Consider the following 24,725-nt stretch of genomic DNA (forward strand, 5'->3'; position numbering starts at 1 on the left):
TAATTATGCACCATTGAAAGGGACTTGGACACGATTTGAGATCAACAATTTTTTTTTTTTTTTTAGGTATAAAATGGTTTACTGGTACATTTTAAATGATTGACCAATATATGGAATGTTAAAGTCAAGTTACAAGCGAGATACAGAGGTAAGAATTGAGTGTAATGTTAACAAAGCTCGAGTCTTATAGTTGTTTACAAAAATGTAATGTAGAGAATTACCATTTTTTAGAAAAAATGACATGTCAAAAACAATTTTAACTAATTAAATATCTTCATACATACTTTTATCAACAAAAGAAAGATACATTTGATTGAAACTTACACCAATACAACACATGTGTAAAAATGACAATATTCGAGCTTTGTTTACAAAACAAAGAAATATGAACTCTGTGTATTGCTTATATCTTAATATTTGACTTAAAAATTTTTAATATCATTAAAAACTTCTATATTTATCACTATAAACATTGAAAATGGAAAAATAAAATTTGTAAATTTTAAGTCAAATCGTGTCCAAGTCCCTTTAAAGACCTAGAATCCTCTAACTCATGACTTTGAGCTGTGGGGGTTCTTTATCGTGCCATTTAAACAATGACATTCCCGGAACTTCCTATAAATGGCCACCGAGGAAAACATAAATTGTGGTAGTAGTGTATCAGCCCTGATATAGCTGTTGTGGTAGTAGTGTATCAATCCTGACATAACTTTTTGGTAGTAGTGTATCAGCCACAATATAGCTGTTGTGGTAGTAGAGTATCAGCTCTGATATAGCTGTTTTGGTGGTAGTGTATCAGCCCTGTTTAAACTGTTGTGGTAGTAGTGTATCAATCCTGACATAGCTTTTTGGTAGTAGTGTATCATCCCTGATATAGCTGTTGTGATAGTAGTGTATCAGCCCTGATATAGCTGTTGTGGTAGTAGTGTACCAGCCACGATATAGCTGTTGTGGTAGTAGAGTATCACCCCTGATATAGCTGTTGTGGTAGTAGTGTTTCAGCCCTGATAGAGCTGTTGTGGTAGGAGTGTATCAGCCCTGATATATAGCTGTTGTGGTAGCAGTGTATCATCCCTGATATAGTTGTTGTGGTAGTAGTGTATCATCCCTGATATAGCTGTTGTAGTAGTAGTGTATCAGCCCTGATATAGTTGTTGTGGTAGTAGAGTATCAGCCCTGCTATAGCTGTTGTGGTTGTAGTGTATCAGCCATAATATAGCTGTTGTGGTAGTAGAGTATCACCCCTGATATAGCTGTTGTGGTAGTAGTGTACCAGCCACGATATAGTTGTTGTATTTGTAGTGTATCACCCCTGATATAGCTGTTGTGGTAGTAGTGTACACCCCTGATATAGCTGATAAGGTTGTAGTGTTACAGCCCTGATATACCTGTTGTGGTAGTAGAGTATCAGCCCTGATATTGCTGTTGTGGTAGTAGTGTATCACCCCTGATATAGCTGTTGAACTCTGTGTATTGCTTATATCTTAATATTTGACTTAAAAATTTTTAATATCATTAAAAACTTCTATATTTATCACTATAAACATTGAAAATGGAAAAATAAAATTTGTAAATTTTAAGTCAAATCGTGTCCAAGTCCCTTTAAAGACCTAGAATCCTCTAACTCATGACTTTGAGCTGTGGGGGTTCTTTATCGTGCCATTTAAACAATGACATTCCCGGAACTTCCTATAAATGGCCACCGAGGAAAACATAAATTGTGGTAGTAGTGTATCAGCCCTGATATAGCTATTGTGGGAGTAGTGTATCAGCCATGATATATCTGTTGTGGTGGTAGTGTATCACCCCTGATATAGCTGTTGTAGTTGTAGTGTAACAGCCCTGGTATATCTGTTGTGGTAGTAGTGTATCAGCCCCGATATAGCTGTTGTGGGAGTAAAGTGTATCAGCCCTGATATAGCTGTTGTGGAAGTAGAGTATAAGCCATGATATAGCTGTTGTGTTAGTTGTGTATCAGCTTTGATAAAGCTGTTGTGGTAGTAGTGTTTCAGCCCTGATATAGCTGTTGTGGAAGTAAAGTGTATCAGCCCTGATATAGTTGTTGTGGTAATAGTGTATCAGCCCTGATATAGCTGTTTTCACTGGTAGAGGGCTTACGTGTATAAAGAGCGCCAAAATGTGATGCGCGTATCGAACAAAGGGGGGTAACCCATGTTATAATACTTGCACCAGAATTACGTTTACACCTTTGAAAATTTGGAGAGGTGTGAGATGATGTCTGCAAACTAGAAACGAATTTTCTCTTAGCAAAATAAATTGTAACATTAATTCAAAACCCACATGCAAATACCACTGAATAATTACTGGAAAATGAACGAAGAATGACTATATTTGCAAGATTTTTTTAAATTTAATTACAGTATAGATTTGGCATTTATTTTTCCGCGGGAGGGGGGAGTGAGAGATATTTATGTTTGCTAGACTGGAATAAAAGCCATATTTTCAGTAATTTTACAATGTAAATTTAAGTAACTGAATTATTCAGAGGGGCTGAGGGTCCGTAACACATCCCCCTGCTAGATCCGCGCAAGACACGAAATGCGCCAATTTGTTTCTAATTGAATGCACGATTTTAGTTTTGATGGCAATAACTTCCCAGGGGATGCTCAGAACGAAGTTACATGTATCAAGAACGCCGAATGACTATACTCTGTCCCATTTGTCTGCTTTCACCACATTTTACCTCTGTTTGCTTAATATTTGGGTAAATATCCATATTTTCTGTTTTGAAACGCCCCTTTACAACTTCAGGTTTCAAGACACAACGAGAATTATAGATTTTACGGATATTTTGCATTGCTACGTGTAACGGCATGAAAACTACCCGAATCATTAAATTGAAACACTCTACGAGGTGTCCAAAGTACTTCCAAATGAAGAAAATATGTAAATATGTAATTTTTTTCATTTTTAATATCCGTGAAAAATGTTAATTTTTCCGGGTACAAATGAAATAGACTGAATTGTTAATGAAGAAATCTTGCTTTTTTTAGACTGTACAACTTCAGCTTAAAATATATCAGTAATATAAATGCACTGTGTTTAGATTACATACAGTGCTGCTATCCTGAAAGTTGACAAGGATAGGATAGGAAAGGATGCAGGATGCACGATACATGATAGAAATATAAAAGTTAAGTTCTATCCTATCCTATCCTATCCTATCCTGCATCCTGTAGCCAATCAGATTCGAGTATAAATTTCAGAGTTATTTTGCAAAACGAAAATTGGCTGAACAATGTATTTTCAATGTCAATTTAATACGTTTTACAAGTTAAACCATTTAAGAATAATTATTATATCAAGAATGCGGTGCATAACATTGATGCACGCTAAAATGTCGGCGCTACATCTTTGTCAATTCGTACGCAAGAAGGAGTTACTGCGAGAATTCGATGCAACATATGACAACGTCAGTAATAGATTTCTGTATTTACTTCATTTAAAGTCTGTAAAGTAATAAAAGCTTGAATTTATAAACGACCAACTCGGTATTTTAAAAGATAAACATGTATACAAGAAACAGACATTGCTTCACGTTTCATATAATTCTTCGATGCCCAATAACAGGGACGCATATTTCTGTCCGATATTATCCTGAACATTTCGCATTAATAAATGTTAGCTAGCTATAAATGCTTAAGAATTTATACATTAAAAATAATTCAGAGTGATTTAACTATAAATGATATAAATTTCCCAAAGGAATTATTCATCTCCAGATCGTGTTTATACATTTATCGCCGAACGGATCGCTCGAATAATGATAATTACGCTCAGTAATAAGTGATAAGAAAATAATTTGATAAAAAATATGTGACTCAACAGTTCCTCAATAAGTTCCTCGAAGTTATTTATCTGTTTTTTGTGCATAAATATAATAAAATCAAAAATCGAATCGCTTACCTGTTTGTTTATGTTATTGTCTCCATCCCGCGTACGATTTAATTTTACCGTAGCACAGGTAAGTAAGTTATCCCGCTCGAAGAATATTCGGTTTTAAGATTTAATTATTCATTTTTAGTACTACATTAATTGATAAAATCATTTAATTCTTAAATTTCGATTCATTTAACTTGCATTCCTATATTTTGAAGGTATGGGATAGGATAGGATAGGATAGAGCTTATATGCAGGATAGGATGCAGGATACAGGATATAGGATAGGATAGGATAGTTTTGTCAACTTTCACGATAGCAGCACTGTAGTTAAGTTTGATGTATTTTTTTAGACCATTTGACAGAAACCTGGTATATTTATTTATGTTCAACATAATGTGTTGACAACTCAACGATATTTATACCATTTTGCGATCCCAGGAGAGCTATAAATTAAAATGAGATATTTTATATGTTCCAGGGTAGCGTCCCTTGATGTCTGATGTAGAGTAACATCAATGAATATACATGTGTAAGTTGTTTATGAGCATGTTGACTGCAATGGCAGAAGGGAGATTACTCATATTATCAACCTCTTCAGCAGGATAGCCAACATATATAATTGAATTATATTCTTATATTATGTTTTTTTAAAAAATAAACATCACTGTATATATGAGCATGTTGACTGCAATGGCAAAAGGGAGATTACTCAAATTATCATCCTCTTCAGCAGGGTACATGTATACACCAAACCTTCATTTTAGATTGCCAAAATGTATAATTAAACTATCATCTTATAAACACGTCCTTTTGTGAAGTCTGGATGTTTGTAGCCATTTTTAGACTGTACCGACCTCCTTTGTAAGAAGAGCTTTGTATAAACATATATAGGAAAATGATAACATTTAAGGTATATCACTCCTCATGTTTTGATTTCATTGCGCAGATGATCATTACATTTAAAATGAATATGGCTTTATTATTTGATCATCAAAGAAAGATCGTTATTTCATATTTACACAACATTTATAAAGACAATCTTTTTGAATTTAAGATACAGACACGATTTTTGGGGAACATTATTTTTCGTGCAGAGGGTATTTTAGACAAAAATAACAGAAACAAGCAATTTTATGATATTTCATTCATTATTCACATTTTTAACATTTGATAAATTTATGACATGTTCTATAGGTTCTGTGTGACACGTACAAAATTAAATTTTGAGAGAGTGATATAAGTTTAGCATAAAGTTATGCAGATATATAGGAGATTTATGATTTTTTAAAGCCAAATTTTGCGAGAACTTTACCTTTGAAGCCATATATCTAAAATTCGACATGACTGACCCCATTGTTTTATTATGTCAAAATGATACTGCATACATATCTCAGCAATCTGGATGAATCTTATAAAATTCTTGATATTCAATTTTTTTTCAAATCAAATTGTAACTATTATAGAAATTGTCTATTTTAAGTGCAAAAACGTTACACGAACATTTATGCAGCTTCGTACAATTTTTCGTAATTCCTCTGTTCAGTGTGATCATTATTCATAATTAAAAACAATATTTAGAAAAATAGGTTTGCTTAATCAAAAATACTGGCAAAAAATCCGTGTCAGGTTGAAATTGCATTTTAGGTACAAAAAGCTCAACTTAAATCGGCCATTACTTAGAGGTATGAACACTGACCTCCCATTATCTTTGTATTTTTTTGAAGTATGCTTCGTCTACAGATTTCAATGATATACTTCTCAATAATTATTGATACTAGAAGATTTAGGAGTTGGATACCTTAAACGCTAAACTTGATTTCTCTTTACTAAACAATATTTTATAGCTTAACACATCATATCTAAAAATTTATTGTAAATCTGATAAATTTGTTGATCACCCAGTCTCCTTAAAACAAACCTACCTCTACCTCTCTCTCTCTCTCTCTCTCTCTCTCTTTTTTTTTTCTCTCCTTTTATAGAGATATTGTTTTGTATATCTTTTTTTAAAACAGCGGCATCCTTAGATCCTGTGATAGTGGATGGACGCCTTAGCGTCCTGTAACCGAGGGTTACAATTACCAGGGTAATGTCTGTCATCATTATCACTCTTCTAAAGTATTTAAAAACCAATGAAGTGTTTAGATTAAAATAGTGCACAACAAATTCCAGTATATATTATCGATTTCTGAATTTAATAAAGTACATTTAAAGTCTGTAAAACTGTTAATAAAGGTATGCATGTACTCTTTAATGATATTTACACCAGAACATTTAATGCACATATTCTCTCTCTCTCTCTCTCTCTCTCTCTCTCTCTCTCTCGTTGTCTCTCTCTCTCTCTCCTTGCCTCTCTTTTTCTAGTTTTCTGTCTGTCTGTCCGTCTGTCTGTCTCTGTCTCTGTCTGTCTCTGTCTCTCTCTCTCTCTGTCTCTCTCTCTCTCTCTTTCTCTCTCTCTCACATTTCACATTTACTACCTCCCCTTTTTAAAAAAAGATGATGATATTGAACGAGAAAACATCACATTTATGAAATAAGTATTCCATTTTGTTTCTTGACATTATGATTAAAATACAGTGTATCAAATGGCATATACATCTCATAGACTGCTGCCTATTATTTTATCTAAACCTGATTTTCCATGAAGCAGAAGTCTTCAGTCTATGATAGACAAACAGGGATCACAATACGAAAGATCAACAATTTTTGTCAACAAATAACTAGGTCCGTTTCCTCCCTTTGCTAACAAACACTTAACGCTACTTCAATATGCCCAAATCCCACTCAGTGAATATAATAGACATCTTTTATTCATGGTTCATATCTGGAAACATTAAGTTCTAAAGTCTGAAATTTATTCAGATAAATAAAATAATAAATAACTTACCTGAATGTGCCCTTAAGGTTGGAATGTTTAAATGCCCGTCCGCCAACATAATACCTGCAGTCAGGTGTACCCCAATTTATGCAGAATTTGTCAGGCTGACATCTTACACCCGACAATAGAAGTGTCACCTGATTGGTTGGTTTGCTATAAAGTCTGTTCAAGCAATGAAATATTCTACTATATTTTTTAGAAACGCATGTTTGCCATAAAAATGATAAGTTGAATTTTTTCAGCAGTAATATATTAAATGAAATAAAGAGAGCTCTAAAAAAGATACCAAACTGTTCACATTAACCCTATAATTTGTGGTCATTAATAAATACATAAGATCAAGAATATGAAACCCAGGCGACGACTAGTAACACGTCACACTATAGCCATGTTTAAGGACGAATCAACACGTCACACTATAGCCATGTGTAAGGACGAATCAACACGTCACACTATAGCCATGTGTAAGGACGAATCAACACGTCACACTATAGCCATGTGTAAGGACAAATCAACACGTCACACTATAGCCATGTGTAAGGACGAATCAACACGTCACACTATAGCCATGTGTAAGGACAAATCAACACGTCACACTATAGCCATGTGTAAGGACGAATCAACACGTCACACTATAGCCATGTGTAAGGACGAATCAACACGTCACACTATAGCCATGTGTAAGGACGAATCAACACGTCACACTATAGCCATGTGTAAGGACGAATCAACACGTCACACTATAGCCATGTGTAAGGACGAATCAACACGTCATACTATAGCCATATGTAAGGACGAATCAACACGTCACACTATAGCCATGTGTAAGGACGAATCAACACGTCACACTATAGCCATGTGCAAGGACGAATCAACACGTCACACTATAGCCATGTGTAAGGACGAATCAACACGTCACACTATAGCCATGTGTAAGGACGAATCAACACGTCATACTATAGCCATATGTAAGGACGAATCAACACGTCACACTATAGCCATGTGTAAGGACGAATCAACACGTCACACTATAGCCATGTGTAAGGACGAATCAACACGTCACACTATAGCCATGTGTAAGGACAAATCAACACGTCACACTATAGCCATGTGTAAGGACGAATCAACACGTCATACTATAGCCATGTGTAAGGACGAATCAACACGTCACACTATAGCCATGTGTAAGGACGAATCAACACGTTACACTATAGCCATGTGTAAGAACAAATCAACACGTCACACTATAGCCATGTGTAAGGACGAATCAACACGTCATACTATAGCCATGTGTAAGGACGAATCAACACGTCATACTATAGACATGTGTAAGGACGAATCAACACGTCACACTATAGCCATGTGAAAGGACGAATCAACGCGTCACACTATAGCCATGTGAAAGGACGAATCAACACGTCCCACTATAGCCATGTGTAAGGACGAATCAACACGTCACACTATAGCCATGTGTAAGGACGAATCAACACTGTGCCCATTTTACCTTTGTACTTAGGTTTTTAATATTAAGATAATCTATTGACAAAAAACTTTATGTGATAATAATATGCTGTTGATTTCAGACCAAAGTTTATATGTCTAGGTACTTATCCATAGATTTTGTGTAACAAATATTCACTTACACTGAGAAAAAAACCACACCAACAATACAATGGCATTTTACTTTTATACCATTGCTCATAAGAAAAAAACCCCATCAACGTATTACCTTACAAGGTATATGAAAAACAAAATATTTTTAAGTATTTCCAATTATACGTGTCAAGTTATCACTCAAAAACACACTCTCTTCTCTCTCTCTCTCTCTCTATCTCTCTCTCTCTCTCTCTCTCTTGGCCGGTGTAACGATGAATTTTGACCCGGGTTGAAAATTGACCCGGGGGTGAATAAAGACCCTAATCCGTTGAAAATTGACCCGCATCGTGGAATTTTGATCATGAAACCGGTTCAAAATTCAACAGCAATGAAGCACAAAATAACGAATCAATATTATAACTTGAGTTTATTTAATTAAAAATTATCAGTTTATACATATTTATTCTTTATATTAATATATTGCAACGGGGGGAATATATTGCAACGGGGGGGGGGGGGGGGGTGGTTAAAAATGAGACTTTATAATTGAATATTTTTTAATTTACACATTATCCCTTTAAATATGTAATAACTATTTTATTCATAATAGACTTTTCGCGTTTAATTGCTGTTTTGTGTGATATCGGTATATTTCTTTAAAAATATATGTTTTTTAAGAATATTTGTATATGTCACAGGAATAATTATTTTAGTTAATTAGTATTAATATTTGCGTTCACTTATTTCAACATTTCATGTTTTCATTTCCCATTGTTTATTTGTTTACATTCACACCGCTTCATTCATTCATACAATCATTCATAGTATGATAGTAGTACGAGAGGTCACGTGGGTACGTTTGGCGGGTGGATTAGTGAATGAATGAGTGTGTTAGACTGGTTTTTCGGGTTTAATTGAGTGAGTCACAGGGCGAAAAACCATCTTTAAGTAAGTCCATAAAGGTGGCTTAAAGGTGACTTAAAGGAGCTTAAAGGCTATACAACCTTTAAGCCGCCTTTAAGTCACCTTTAAGCAAGTGCTTATAGGTCCTTAATGTCCAAACTTCTTTAAGCCACCTTTCAGCCACCTTTAAGCATCTTTAAGTGGCATTTACGCTCTCTTTACACTGCCTTTACACTGTCTTTAAGTGGCCTTTAAGTCAATATTGATCAAGCTGAACAATAAAAACATATATTAAATGCAAAAGCTCTTTTATAGAGATGGGAGGGGGTCATCCGAGTGATAATTATATAATTTCCAAGGAAGGGGGGGGGGGGTGTTCCAGGCGGTTTTAATCGTCGCTCCATTAAACGCAGATCGCTATCATCAGCACCGCTCCGATGGACACAGATTGCCGTTATAAAATTCTTTATAATTTTTTTTTGGGGGGGGGGGTTTCAAAATTATTGTAGGGATGAGCACAGTCTCTGTATCTTAATATGTGCATAAAACTAATTAAAGTATGTTTGTTTTCTATTATAAATTAATCAGTGAAAAAAAATTCTCTCTCTCTTTCTCTCTCTCTCTCTCTCTCTCTCTCTCTCTCTTTCTCTCTCTCTCTCTCTCTCTCTCTCTCTCTCTCTCTCTCTCTCTCTCTCTCTCTCTCTCTCTCTCTCTCTCTCAGTTCATCCGGTTATTAAACAAAATAAAGATAATGAACCAAAAATGCATGATTTAATTTGTTAATCGGTTTAAGGTTTGTATTTTTTTTTTCAATTTTCATTATTTCTAACTCTAGATCTGCTAGATACATGTTAAAGATGAAAAGACTCTCAACTGCCTTTGTTATATCGGGCAGGATATTACTGCTTTGTTTGTCTAGACATAGTTTTGTTCGTTTGTGTATATCTAATTAGAGTCTATTGTTTGTCCAACTTAAGAAATCCCCTGGAACTAACACAGAATATACAAGATATACACAACAGTTGTGTCGTGTGCCCAGGTGCATGTTTGTGTATATCTAATTAAAGTCTATTGTTTGTCCAACTTAGAAAACCCCTGGAACTAACACAGAATATACAAGATATACACAACAGGTGTGTCGTGTGCCCAGGTGCACGTCAGGGTTTCTAAAGGCGTTGAATCTTAGTATGTACGAGTATACGATAAGTCGAGTGAATAAAAGTTAATTTACATTTGTAATTCATTTTCAAAGTATTATTTCCTAGCTCTGGGTTTCAAAGATGTTACGTCTACAAATTAACGATACATGTATGTAAGAGGAAAATCTTGAGGCTCATTGATTAATGTACCGGTGATCATAAATAGGGGTTGATTATTTAAATATATGTATAAGGGTAAATATGTCAAATATACCCGGCCGGGCACATCATACAATTGTATGTACAAGTCATTTGCAATTGCCAAATGCAGTAAATACGTCACCGGTAATTGGTAATTTTGTTTGTTATAGAATTGATAGTTTATAAATCATGTACATACAATTACATGTAAATATTTAAACATATTGGAACGGCGCCGCAATCATGAAAACCGGGAAATTGCGGGAAATTGAACAAATACCCTAATAGTGCAGAGGATGTGTGGTGATGCTAGTGATCTAAGGGTCCCGGGTTCAATTCTCGCCGTGGCCGGGTTTTTTTTGTGGTTTTTTTTTTTTCATTTTTCTTTCTCGAACAAAAACCGTTTTAATACCTTTTCATTCATAAAGTTAATACATTTTGTTGGAAATTAAGCACAATATTGAATTAATTTTTTTTAATGGCTTAAAGGTGGCTTAAAGGTGGCTTAAAGGTAGCTTAAAGGTGGCTTAAAGAAGTTTGGACATTAAGGACCTATAAATTGTCCTTAAAGGTGGCTTAAATGTGGCTTAAAGATAGTCTTTAAGCTGCCTTTAAGCTATCTTTACGCTTTCTTTAAGCCACCTTTAAGCAATACATATAGCTTAAAGGTAGCTTAAAGGTGGCTTAAAGATCGTCTTTAAGCTACCTTTAAACACCTTTAAGCAATCTTTAAGGAGGACTTAAAGATGGTCATTCATCCTGTGAGTCCGCATGTCCGTTTGCATTATCGAATTTTTAGCACGAACTTTGATTTAATATCACGACGTCACCAAAGACAGACGGTTGAATTATGAAACTTCATAGCTTGTCAACCCGACTATTATCTTAGTTCATATTGCTGTTATACTTGGTGAGTTATTTTAATCAAAAATGTGTAATCTAAATATTATTTAACTAAAGATAAATTTAATGAGTAATTGTAGAGAAAGAGAGTGTTTTAGTAATATTATAATTGTATATGATTATAGATCACGTAGCTGTACTTTAGGAAACCATTTATTCGATATACAAATACAACTTACAATAAATATTCAGCTCATTTCCACAAAAGGCCTTGGAGTTCTTAATTGTTCCCAAATGTAGCCCAGAATATTATATATCACCTACCCCTTGACATATACAGAATTACACGTTAAAATATTCAATGTAGTTAAACTCCATTTTTTGAATTCGCTGGAGAAGTGTACAAATGTAAATATTTTTAAAATTACAATACATCATATTGTTGAATTTTGGTTTTACGTTCACTCAGTAAATTGAAACTTTGCTATTGTTCATTGTAGATTTTCTGGGTGTGTACAAATACAAAATTTAGAGTATGTCATATTGAGATTTTTGTGCTCGCACCCACTCAGTTTGTTAAAACTGTGATTATCTGAATTTTGTATTCACACCTATCCAGCCAATAACAGTGTACAAAATGAAGATATGGTAACATGTACTCTTTCATGAACAATGCTGTAGTAACTATATCTTGAAAGCCATTTTTTAAAAAAAATTATATTTGTTACGTAGTTACTAGGGTAACTAAATATCATCAAATCGCTGATTTTTTAGGCATGGAATCTGTAACAAGTTAGCAACCCAATTTTTGTACAGGATGACAGTAAAATAATTTTGCTTTAATAGTTTCTAAATTGCTTTGATTACAAAAATCTATCATAAATGCTAACAGTAATTGTTTTCGTCAATAAATAGGTAAATTGCATTTTTTGAATAGAAATATGTAGTAGTAGATTATACAACAGCGTTGGAGTAGATGGTTGACCTTCCTATCACAGCCACCTACATTATTAATTCAATTTAAACGTGTTTTATTGAACGGAATGTTCAAATTATTGAAAGGATTGGATAAGAGTCATAGCCTATGTAAACTCTTTCAAACATATAAAGTAAAAAAGAAATTATCTATAGTCATAAGAATATAGAATTACAAGTTAACAGAATATGATTGAAATTATGTGCATATAAGACAGGGGGTACTTGTATATTAAATAATTATCTGAATATTTATCATATTTGATTGTATGACATATTGTTGGTAGACATGTTGACTCACACCTACATTAACAAACCTATCACCTTCATTTATACTTGCAGGGATACAAACATAAGAATGACATTTTCATGATCCAGCCCATTTGAAAAGAACAGTTAATAAAAGGGGACTATATATTAAGAAAATATACATGTATAGTACTTAAATAGGTTTAAATCGTGTAACCAAAGATAATCAAAAACGCTTTGGCGCTCTAATATAAATATACACATGGGAAACAATTTTACAATTTTATCTATATGAAAAATCAGAACTACCATAAAGTATATAGTTCATATAAAGGAACACTAATGTCAATAAGTTGTTTAAAAAGTTCGTCTCTTTGTTGAGTATATCTTAGATATCCAGGGGAAAAAATCACATTTCCGTTAGATTCAGACCTACACTATAAACATTGACCCCCATCAGTTTAAAAAATCCTTTAAGTAAGCCTTACTAGCTTTATTCCGTAATTGACGTAAAATAATATTTCCTATTGCCTTAACTGAAATTTTTGTAAGCTTTAGGTATATTTTGTTTTTTAAGTTTTGACTTAAAGAAAGATAAAGTTGATGAAGTTTTCTTTCCTGCATGAAGATTATTCCACAATTTACATGTAGAGGGAGCAAAGCTATTGTAATAAGTATATAGTGATAGATAATAAAAAAGCTCATTCGACCTAAGATTATATGTATGTTCAGCTAGAAAATATGATTGAATTCAATCTAACATATCTTGTGGTGCTAAACTATTTATAATCTTGGAGAATATAATTTGTTTATGTTTATCACTTCGAGATTGTAAGGTTTCCAATTTATGCTCACAATATAAAATGATTTTAGAAGAATTAACTCTGATCCCTGTCACTGTCCTGGTTGCTTCAATTTGTACATGTTTAAGCAATTCGGATTTTCCTTGATACAGCTGCTCCAAACAACATCACCATATTCCAGTCTAGGTCTGATAAAAGCCGAATTTTAACAAGTGTTTATATATCAATTGTATGCTTGAGTAATCTTAATATATTTAACTTTTTGCATGCATTTTCATGTATACCATTAACATAATTAGATCAACAATCCTCCGACTGAATATTTAGATGCAAACCTACTTTTTAAAAAAAATTGATAACATTTTTGCTGTATGCTATATATATGTTTTTAATTTTGAGGAAATATGTTACGTCAGTTGCCTGTGTTTCTAATTTACTGGTAATTAATGGAATTGAAAACTCAAAATGATAGAAATGAATTGCATTTTTTAAAAAGAACTATGACTCTGCATATGCAGAAAATTGGATGGTGCTTCAATAAAGTTCAACCGACAAGTTTATGAAAAATTATTGTTAAGTATATATGTATAATACAGTATACATAAAAAAGGTAAAAATATGACAACCATTCATTTATTTTTTTGTCAGAAATGCTGACTTCTTCAAATTAAGCATAGGTATCTGACATTACATGTATATCCTTTTGTCTTGATATAAATACATATACCCTTTACTCAATAAAACAGTATAGAGGTTAGATTTTCAATTATTAGAAAATACAACGCCAGGTGCCTGTCGAATAGAGCTCTGTTGAATTGCCTTACAAGTGACATTAACGGGCAATACATTTGTTAGATATATTTATCAGAGATTATGACAAGTTGAAACTTAAAATTCTGTCACATGAGGGCATAAAAACCATGTCATCTATGTCAAAAAGTATTCTAGCCCTACTCGCCTGTTCCATTCCGGGGCGCTTAAGTGTACTGAATACATTAGTAAAAGTTTCAAGTCCCTATCTCAAACGGTTTATGAGCAGTAGCGATAACAAGCATTCTGTAAAAGGGGCAATAACTCAATAATTGTTACATGGTAAGGGTCAAAGGGTTATATTTTTAAAATGTCTTTGGATGTACTACTACATCCATGAAAAAGTTTTTCTCTACCACCCTTAACAAAAGAGATCTAAAAACTCATTAATTAAGAGATTTCCAGATGACCTTGACCTTTGACCTTTATGTCATTTTGTTTAATTAAGGTAGACACTTTCATCCCAAGTGGTCCGAAGTCTCTATGATAAGTAATAAAAAAAGTTGGAAGTGATTTTATGGAAATTTAGATACTTTCAGGGGCATTAACTGATAGAAGGGGGTCTCTGACCCTTTCGGTATGAATAGATTGAAGGAGCGTCTAAGTGAACAGAAGACATTGGTAAAAATTCCTAGTTTCTATCTTCGATGGTTTCAGAGGAGTAGCGATAACAAGCTTTTCGTAAATAGGGGTAATAACTCTGTAACTATTTGAAGGCAGGAGCCAAGGGGCTATATTTTTATATGTCCTAAGATGTCCTACTACATCCATGAAAAAGTTTTTCTCTACCACCCTAAACAAAAGAGATCTAAAAACTCATTAATTAATGCATTTCCAGATGACCTTGACCTTTGACCTTTATGTCATTTTGTTCGGCCAAGGTAGACGCTTCAATCCCAAGTGGTACGAAGTCTCTATGACAAAAAATAAAAAAGTTGGAAGTGATTTTATAGAAATGTAAATACTTTCAGGGGCAATAACTACTAGAAGGGGGCTCAGATCCTTTCGGTATAAATAGATTGGAGAACCCTCTAAGTGTACTGAAGACCTTGGTAAAAGTTCTAAGTTTCCATCTATTATGGTTTCTGAGGAGTAGCGATAACAAGCTTTTCGTACACAAGGGCAATAACTTTATAAGTTCTGGGAGTTATCAACCAAAGGGTCATTTGGTACCATAACTTTTAATGGCCAATCACATAAAGAAAAAATTGTTTCAATATCTCTTTAAATAAAAAAGCTGTTCCTGGAAAAAAAGAGAAGAAAATAATAATAATAATAATAATAATAATAATTAGTAGACTAATTGTTCGAGAACAATTAGAGGTCTTTCCACCTCATTGTTCTTTATGTTTGAAATAAGATTGCTTCAATAAAATAAAGTATTTTTCTGCGTTATTTCATAAAAAAGTGTCAAACGATTAAGTTTGCAATTTTTTATTGCTTGACCTTGACCTTTGACCTTTATGTCATTTTGATCTGACAAGGTAGACGCTTCAATACCAAGTTGTCCTATGCATCTATGATTATTGATTCAAAAATTGTTTGTGTTTTAATTAAATGTTCGAAACTTTCAGGGGCAATAACTCATAGAAAGGGACTTTGGACCCTTTCGGTATGAATAAATTAAAGGAGCGTCTAAGTGTACTGAATACATTAGTAAACGTTTCAAGTCTCTATCTCTAACGGTTAATGAGGAGTAGCGATAACAAGCATTTTGTACAATAGGGGCAATAACTCTATAATTGTTACATGGTAAGGGTCAATGAGTTACATTTTGAAATGTCTCATGATGTCCTACTACATCCATGAAAAAGTTTTTCTCTGCCACCCTAAACAAAAAAGATCTAAAAACTCATTAATTAGGAGATTTCCAAATGACCTTGACCTTTGACCTTTATGTCATTTTGTTCGGCCAAGGTAGACGCTTTCATCCTAAGTGATCCGAAGTCTCTATGATAAGTAATAAAAAAAGTTGGAAGTGATTTTATGGAAATTTAAATACTTTCAGGGGCAATAACTACTAGATGGGGGCCTCAGATCCTTTCGGTATGAATAGTTTGAAGAACCCTCCATGTGTACTGAAGACATTGGTAAAAGTTTCAAGTCTCTATCTCTTATGGTTTCAGAGGAGTAGCGATAACAAACATTTCGTACAATAGGGGCAATAACTCTGTAATTATTCAAAGGTATGAGCCGAGGGGCTATATTTTAAAATGTCTTAAGATGTCCTACTACATCCATGAACAAGTTTTTCTCTACCACCCTTAACAAAAGAGATCTAAAAACTCATTAATTAACAGATTTCCAAATGACCTTGACCTTTGACCTTTTTGTCATTTTGTTCGGCCAAGGTAGACGCTTTTATCCCAAGTGGTCCGAAGTCTCTATGATAAATAATAAAAAAGTTGGAAGTGGTTTTATGGAAATTCAAATACTTTCAGGGGCAATAACTGATAGAAGGGGGTCTCGGATCCTTTAAGTATTAGTAGAAAGTGTACTGAAGACATTGGTAAAAGTTCAAAGTCTCTATCTCTTATGGTTTCAGAGGAGTAGCGATAACAAGCTTTTTGTATACAAGGGCAATAACTTTGTAAGTTCTGGGAGTTATCAATCAAAGGGTCATTTGGTACCATAACTTTTAATGGTCGATAACATAAAGAAAAAAATGTTTCAATATCTCTAGAAATAAAAAAGCTGTCCCTGGAAAAAAAGGGAAGAAAAAAAATAACTAGTAGACTAATTGTTCTCGAACAATTAGAGGTCTTTCCACCTCATTAGGTCTTTCCACCTTTCAGGTGAAAGACCTTTTGTATTTCTTATGTTTTTAGGGTTTTCCGTTTTTCAACGGAAAACCCTTCTGTTATTCTACTGTTTCTTATTAGGGTCTTCCGTTTCCAACGGAAGACCCTCTTGTTATTCTACGGTTTCTTTTTCTTTATTCTTATTATTCTTTTTTTTCTTTTTCTGACTTTTTTGGAGCGTCATTTCTCAAAAACTACCCAACCGATTTGCACGAAATTTTCAGGAGTGATAGAACAACGTCGTCGCTACATATTATCAAATTTTCAAATGATGACGTCACTTCCGGTTTCAGATATAGACGATTTTGTAAATTTTTAAGGGTCATTTTGTCCACGCATCTCCTCCGAAACTAATCAAGGTAGAAGCTTAAAATTTTCAGGGATTGTAGATAAATGTCTGTAGATGTACCCCCATGCTTCCAATTATGAAAATTGCTCAAGGCCTTGAAGCTCGCCTGAACCTGAAAATTAGCATCAAATTTTTTCACGAAATTTTTGCACATTTTCTGTAATACCTTTCGATGTGTACATATTTTGTTATAACATGTAATGCAAAAGTTGTTTTAATTTTGAAGGGCTTTCATTTGGTATCAACAAAAAGGGGCTGACCCCTCAAATTAGGGGCCAAGAGGGCTCTAAATTCTTCTTACAATAACTCTTTACTGAACAATAATTTGTTATTAGTTATAAAAGCAAAAATGTTCATTGTACAGCTGTTTATCTATACCGTACCATATTTAAGCCATATGTTACGTAATTAGGGTCTTCAAGGGGCCAGAAGTTCAAAACTTTGATCATTATTATCTGAAAAAGGAGAAATATTTTTAAAAGCAATGTAGAACAAAAGTTGCTCAAAAAATTGTTCTGTACAATATGCAACCTTAAATGTTTTTGATTATGACCCCATTTAGGAGTTAAAGGGTCGGCCCCTAAAATACATTTGTACATATATCTCAAGAACCGTTAACATTTCGTGAACACTTGTAAAACAAAATATGTTTATATTTTCGAGACCTTTCATTTGATATCAAGTAAAAGGGGCTGGCCCCTCACATTAGGGGCCAAAAGGGCTCTAATTTCTTCTTACAATAACTTTTTACTGAACAATTATTTGTTATTAATTATAGAAGCAAAAATGTTCATTGTGCAGCTGTTTATCTATATAGTACCATACTTAAGTCTTATATTACGTAATTAGGGGTTAAAAGGGGCCAGAATTCAAAACTTTGATCATTAATATCTGAAAAAGGATAAATATTTTGAAAAGGAATGTAGAACAAAAATTGTTCAAAATAATGTTCTGAACAATACGATACCAAAAATTTGGTTGTTAGTGGCCCCGGTAAGGGGTTAAAGGGTCGGCCCCTAAAACACATTTGTTTAGATATGTCGAGAACGGTTTACAATTCGTGAACTCTTGTAGAACAAAATATGTTTATATTAATGAGTACTTTTATTTGATATCAAGAAATAGGGGCTGGCCCCTCAAATTAGGGGTCAGGAGGGCTACTAAGTCTTTTTATAATAACTTTTTTCTGACCAATAATTTGATATTAATCATGAAACAGCAAAAAAGCTTTTATTAAGCTTAATTTAAAACTGAAATCCGTTTTAAAATCGGACGATGCACTACAGAGAAATCGGGGTTTAAATATTGAGTTTTCCGGAAATTTTGATGCCGCGTTCTTGGTTTAAAAAATAGTGCAAAATTCACACTGAAAATAACTTCTACTGAAAATAATTCGTCCTGATCATGAAACTATATAAAAAACATAAAATTATGTGCATATTGTAGAGTTTCCAAAGCTTAATACAAAACTGAAATTCGTTTTAAAATCGGATGATGCATTGCAGAGAGATCGGGTTTTAAATATTGATTTTTCCGGAAATTTTGATTCCGTGTTATTGGTTTGAAAAATAGTGCATAATTCACACTGAAAGTAACTCCTTCTAAAAACCGTTCGTACAGGTCATAAAACCGAACTCCTTTTTTTAAATGTTAATCAGAGTGTTTATCGAAACAATTTCCTTATTTCGTTCGATAATTACGTTGTTAGTTTTTATTATAGTCTTTTTAGTCTTAATCGAAATAATTATCGTACGATTCCCCATGTCAACTCGCCATGTTTTAACAACAGCTGATAGCGGTTTGTTTACATTTTTAAAAGAAGCATGGCCTGCAAGACATCGATAGTGGAAATTTCAGCTCAACTAACGTATGACAGATCATAAAGGTATGTTTCAATACAGGATATGTCGTATTGACTTTTTCTTTTCAAAGTATTTGCACTTTTCAATCTAATCCGAGATTCCTCTGACTCTAACCTCCGCTTTTGAAGTACGTCACAATATAAAAGCGGGCGTTAGAGTAAGAGGAATCTCGGAATATTATATGTCCAGTGTATTTTCACGGGTATGTTTTGCACACCATCTTTTGAATTTCTATTTGTTATTATGTATATGTATGTCTTACTTTGTATTGAACAACACACCGCACACTGTAAAACAGTGCATTTTGAAGCGGTGGGAGTCTTAAGGTACACAAGAATAGAATGTTGTAATTGGAGTGCATGTTTGCATGATGATAACTTTGCCCTAAATATTTGAATATAGCAGATCTTTACCATATCGCCTTCATTTAATTTATAAATTAAAAAACTCAGGCTTGTGTTTAATTAAATAAATATATTTGACATAGTAAATATTCAATCTAATTAAAATTAGACCTTTTGTCTCTCTCTCTGTTATATATGGTTATTGCTTGTGTAACGAGCATGTAAAACAGGGTGCTAGATGAAAAGTCTCAAATTTCGTATTATATCAAGCTCAGATTTTAGGTCAATGTTCCATGATATCTATTAAACAGTCTTCTCAAGATATAAGTATTTCACAGAATCATTGTAATTTGAGAGATTAGTTTATCTTTTATACATATTGATTCATTTTAGGTAAGCTTTACATGCATATCACATCTACATAGTATGTAAATAATTTTACTGCATGTGCCTTAGATCTCTCTCTCTCTCTCTCTCTCTCTCTCTCTCTCTCTCTCTCTCTCTCTCTCTCTCGCTCTCTCTCTCAAATTTTTTATCTTGGCAAAGTGTCAGAGGGCAACTTAATTTTGTGACAAAAATATCTCGGTCTTGTACAAGAAATCTAAAGTGGATTGAATTTTAAAATGAGCATGCTCCTATTATCAATCCCTCATTTTTTCAATGTGCAACCAAAATCCAAAGCTTTGTAAAATTGTTCCTGGAATTTTCTGCGCATTATACATAGTATTGTTTTCAAAACATAACTCATAAGAAAAAAAAAAAAACCTCGCTAAATTTATTCGCAAAAAACCCCAGTAGAATTGACAAAACATGGTATACATGTAGCAGAAGCTTATGCTTTGACGCTGTTCAGATTGGTAATACATGTATTCCTTTGTAGTTTATGAATTGAAATATTGCTGTTGCACTACAAGTAAAACAAACTCTCTCTCTCTTGCTCTTGCTCTTGCTCTCTCTCAATCTGATATGTCTACACCCAAGAAATTTTTTTAATGTTATGATATTATGACTTGATATGCACATTTTTGTTTTTGTACTGCCTAAATGTTAATGTCATGTATTTGGATATGTCATACTTATAACACTGCATGGTCAGTTTATTTTTTCCAAAAACATTATGTATATGTTAGTGTAAGCACAGCTATTACAAGTACATGTATTTTAACTCAGCTAATTTTTTTTTTCATTTCAGCTCAAAACGAACTCTTGTTACCACATTACTTTTACCTGTTGATTCGTATGGTTTCAGCTCTTGAGGTTTACCTGTCACCTCTACCCACATGCATAGTCCTTGTGTTCTACAGACTATCTACCGGTATTTCAAATTAAAAAGGATAATGCATAAACAATAATGGAACTTTAAGAAAGCATCATGCCCTATTGTGGTTTGTTCATGTTTGATAAGAAATTATAAAAAACCAAAATTAAGGCTGTTTAAAGAAATATGATTGTTGTGAAAATTTGTTTTTCAATGAAAGTATGCAATTATATTTCCTTCATTTTTTATTTTATAAAGATATTTAGATGTCTTTACATAATTGAAAAATCACCCAACTATTTCCAATTGTCTCCATTAAGATTACATGTAGGATATGTAAATGTACATTTGACTTTTGAATAACACCTGCAATGATAATTACTTTTGAAATGAGCAAGAAACAATCTCTTTTCATCCTTTTAAGGTATATGTGCATTAAAAAAAGTAGACACAACATGTCAAATTTTAACATTTTAAATGGAATTCTCCTCCGCCTCCAGCTACCCGGGTGTGTTTGAATTTAATTTTATTTAAGGCAGATGTTGAACTTGTTGATCTTACTGTTTTAGCATGGTTAAAAAGAGACAAGAAACCAGAATAGATTAGATATTCAATAAATATGATTGTTAGCTTACCTTTTTTCATGGAAAAAAGAAATCACATGCAAGAATACATGTCTATTTAATTATTAAAATGCTACAAATCATTCAAGAAACAAAAAAGATCAAATTTTAGTATCATTAATGATTGTTTTCAAATATGTGTGAGAAATGACTCAAAGAAATTGCCACAAGTTTCATAAAATTAGGTAAAAGATTTCAAACCATGACTTTTTATGAAAATCAAAAGATAGGGGGAGGGTATACATGTAAGGGTATTTCTAAGTGATGTGATGCTTTTATCAAGATAATATCATGTAGATGTATGTTGTATTGAATAAGGTTTCTTATTAATGGTGGTTGAAAAATAATTGACCTCTAAAAGGTCAGGTAAAGATGTTTTACTATGGAGAACCCTGTAAATCTGTGTTGAGTAAAAGAAATTGAATATGGTGGGTTCACTTAAATGGCCATATGTTTATTAAACCTCAATGGAATTGTCAATATGTAGTATACTTTTTTCTCAGAATTGCATTAGCTTTCTTATTCTAAGACAAGACATCTGTTCATAAAATATACTAAGTTAAAGGAAGCAAGGGACAGATTCGGATAAAGTACCCGTTAATATTTTTGTAAATTAAGGTACATCACTACACCTAGACTTATACTTTTTAAGACACTACGTCACAAGATGGCGATTTAAATGTTTTGTTGAACTCTTCATATCGTTTGATTGGGTTGTATATTGTCATAGCTCAATGGTTAAAGTATTGGGTTTCTAAACCATTCGAGTTCGAGTCTGCCTAGAGCTTTTGTTACTGTTTATTGAATTAAATTTTTAAAAATGTACTTGTTCATTTAAAATTGCACATTTTTGCCTATTTGACTTAAACACTTCTTATCAATTATGATATCTATCATTATCAAGTAATTTTCTGCTGATTTGTCAATTGAGAAAATATTTCAAGGTGTTTTGAGCCACCTTAAGAGATGCTGTACTTGAAGGCTTATGAGTGTTGCTAAGATTCATAAAATGAATTTTAATGATTATCATTAGAGGGATCTCCCTTGTTGGAATTGGTATGCAATATGAAGGCCCCTAATGTTTAATAAGTACATGAGAATTGAATGGTGAAACTTGCGGCTAAGACTGTTGTGTTGACTATACACTGTGAAATTGCAGGTTACAAATGGGAGGTTATATAACTTGAAATTTATGTGGATGGGACATTATATACCTAATTACTGGGTATGAGGATGATAGCAAGTTTATTGTCTTCCAAGACAGCCACTATTTCATGGGGCGAAGCCAAGTGAAATAGTTGCTGTTGAGGGGGACAATAAACTTTCTGTCATCCAAATAGTCAGTAAATAGCTATAGGTATTTTAATTATTATTCTGAAGAAAACTTTATTTGTTGGCGATGCAGAATTTCTTGATTATTAACAAATTAGAATTATCGGACTTTGAATTTAATGTTTTGATCGGATTATATCAGAGGTGTTCCGAGTTTAAAAAGGAGGGAAATCGTATGCTGCCGGTGAATACTTTCGTTGACTATTCACCATGGACAGATACCATAGAAACTATTTCACAGTTAGATGGAATAGCATGTTTAATCATTTTAATTTTACATAGGAAATATTCACAGAAATATAATAAACTGTACATTGGTAAGTTTCTGACATTTGATGGTGCAACAAGCACACAGTTTGGAAGGTCAAAGGTGACATCTTTTGTTTCTGACTCCTTTTCGGCTTTATAACTCAAAAAGTTTTTAACCGATTGAAATGAAACTTTCAGAGATTGTGTGCAACTATTATGCCTCAAAAATTCCAAAGTTTCTTTGAAAACGTCACTTCAGTTTTTACGTTACGTCATTTATAAAATTTTAATAAAGTCATTTTGATGACTTCGATGTTTCATGAAAACGCTTTGAGATAGAGGCTTGGAATTTTCAATGGTAATAATTTTGTCGATTTACCACTGTAATAAGGCTGGAAATGAAAATCTGTCTCTTCTGGTCGAATCCGGAAGTGAATCAATTTTTCGAAAAATTGAATTTTTTTATCAAATCAAAAATGAACATGTGTTTTGTATAGCTTATTAAGCTGAATCTAACACTGAAAACCGTTTTAAAATTGGACGATGCATTACAGAGATATCGGGGTTTAAAAATTGATTTTTCCGGAAATTTTGATTCCGCATCCTTGGTTTAAAAAATAGCGAAATGTTTTAAAGTAATATTAACTCGTACCAAAAATAATTGTTAAGTCGTACTTGAACACATTCGGATTTTTTTTGTTAAGTCGTTCTTGAAATCAGAAAGGTTTTTGTTAAGTCGTACTTAAAATCATTCGGATTTTGTTAAGTCGTACCAGGAACAATTAGATATTTTCATCTTAGTAACTCTTGTTATTGGTTCAAGAGCTTTGCTTCTTACAGGAACTTCCAGCTTTACTTCCGACATTAACGGAAGACCCACTCGTTGCTTTGCAACGAGCTTTGCTCTAGTTATTATTTTTTTTTTTTCCCGCAAATTTTGTGCACGAGATTTCTCGAACATTTTTTGTGTGATTGCTATGAAACTTTCAGGGTATGTAGATGATATTAATATCTCTAGACGTTTTTTTCAAATTTTTAAAATTCACTTCCGGTTATGAGTTATTGCCCTTTAATTGAAAATTGGGGGGTCTTTTGTCCAGAGTTGATCTCGGGAACTACAGATGATAGATTCATGAAATTTGGTGAAATTGTCGGTAACATTTTATAGTTTTGCTGGCATGAAAATTTTGGTAATTTCTTTGTTAGTTTTTGAGCTATTTGTCGCCAAAGTTTAAGATTTTTTCGGGGCTGAAATTTTGTTGCTTTTTGTATTATAACCTTTAAACTAAAAATATTTTGTTTAATCATATAGAACAAAAGTTGTTTAGAATAACGAGAGCTTTCATTTAAAATTAAGAAAAAAGGGCTGGCCCCTATAATTAGGGGTCAGCAGCTCATACACGTATTTTTCTGATAGCAAAAATCGTTATCATTTTATGGAAAAAAATTAATTCAGTTATTGTTAATATATTAAATAATGTCATTTGGTATCAAATTAAACAAGTTCTGTGCTATATTTTTTTTCAAATTTCATAAAACAAATATGTGAGAATCGTACATGAACGAGTTAATATGTCTACATAAACACACAAGCGAACAAATGCCACATT

At 33.1% G+C, this 24,725-nt stretch overlaps 1 protein-coding gene and 1 long non-coding RNA gene across 3 annotated transcripts in view; one reads left to right on the forward strand and one right to left on the reverse strand.

Annotated features, from left to right (window-relative positions):
* The window catches only part of LOC105330472 (uncharacterized), a 320,443-nt gene that overhangs the window by 17,978 nt on the left and 277,740 nt on the right, over nt 1-24,725 (reverse strand). The window lies entirely within an intron of this gene.
* On the forward strand, nt 17,173-23,718 carry LOC136272362 (uncharacterized). The gene is made up of 2 exons (XR_010710352.1): nt 17,173-19,332; nt 20,846-23,718. It is a non-coding gene; the product is annotated as an uncharacterized lncRNA (long non-coding RNA).

This window comes from Magallana gigas, chromosome 10 (assembly GCF_963853765.1).
Source record: "Magallana gigas chromosome 10, xbMagGiga1.1, whole genome shotgun sequence".
Taxonomy (NCBI): domain Eukaryota; kingdom Metazoa; phylum Mollusca; class Bivalvia; order Ostreida; family Ostreidae; genus Magallana; species Magallana gigas.